This window comes from Phoenix dactylifera, unplaced genomic scaffold (assembly GCF_009389715.1).
Source record: "Phoenix dactylifera cultivar Barhee BC4 unplaced genomic scaffold, palm_55x_up_171113_PBpolish2nd_filt_p 000138F, whole genome shotgun sequence".
Taxonomy (NCBI): Eukaryota; Viridiplantae; Streptophyta; class Magnoliopsida; order Arecales; family Arecaceae; genus Phoenix; species Phoenix dactylifera.
This window is the reverse complement of record NW_024067694.1, coordinates 1,013,788-1,015,034: the sequence shown is the minus strand read 5'-3', so window position 1 is coordinate 1,015,034 and position 1,247 is coordinate 1,013,788.

Here is a 1,247-nt window from a genome sequence, read left to right as displayed (position 1 = left end):
AAGAGACCCCTCTTGGAGTTTTCCATGCTGAACCTCTTCAGCACCTCCTCAATGTACATCTTCTGTGAAAGGCCAAGCATCCTTTTAGATCTATCTCTATAGACCTTTATTCCCAAAATATAGGATGCTTCCCCAAGGTCTTTCATGGAGAATTCTTTTGACAACCAGACCTTGACCGAGGTTAGCATGGGAATATCATTCCCTATCAGTAGGATGTCGTCCACGTACAGTACGAGAAATACGACAGCGCTCCCACTAACCTTTTTGTAAACACATGGTTCCTCTTCGTTTTTGATGAAATCAAACGTTTTGATTGCGTCATCGAAACGAGTGTTCCAACTCCGAGATGCTTGCTTTAGTCCATAGATGGACCTTTGCAGCTTGCAGACCTTGTGATCTCCATCACTGGAAGTGAAACCCAAAGGCTGTTCCATATAGATATCTTCATCAAGATATCCATTCAGAAAAGCAGTTTTCACATCCATCTGCCAGATTTCATAATCATGAAATGCTGCAATGGCAAGCAATGTTCGGATGGATTTCAGCATGGCTACATATGAAAAGGTCTCCTGATAGTCAATGCCTTCGCGTTGACTATATCCTTTCGCCACCAGCCTTGCCTTAAAGGTCTCTACCTTTCCATCCGAACCTATTTTCCTTTTGTAGATCCATTTGCATCCAATAGGTACAATACCTTCTGGTGGATCTACTAAGGTCCAAACTTGGTTGGAATGCATGGAGTCTAACTCTGACTTCATGGCTTCCAGCCATTTTTCGGAATCGATATCAGATATCGCCTCATCGTAGGTTTTGGAATCTTGTGTATGATCCCTATCTCCCACTAGGAACATTTTCTCGGTATCCTCTTCTAGTATACCTAAGTATCTATCGGGAGGATGGGAGACCCTACTAGATCTACGAGGTGGTCGAGGGACATCGTGTACTGGCTCTGTATGAATGGGTTCAATAGGATCCATGACTCGTTGCTTTTCAGAGACTTTCTCTTCAAGCTCAATTTTCCTCCCACTGCCTCTATCAAGGATAAACTGGTTTTCCAAGAAGATGGCATGATGGCTCACAAACACATTGTGATCCTCTGAGATGTAAAAATTGTATCCTAATGACTCTTTAGGATATCCTATAAAACGGGCACTTATGGTGCTAGCCTCTAGTTTGTCCGCCTGTAGTTTTTTGACGTGGGCCGGACATCCCCAAATCTTGAGATGACCAAGACTTGGTTTCTTACC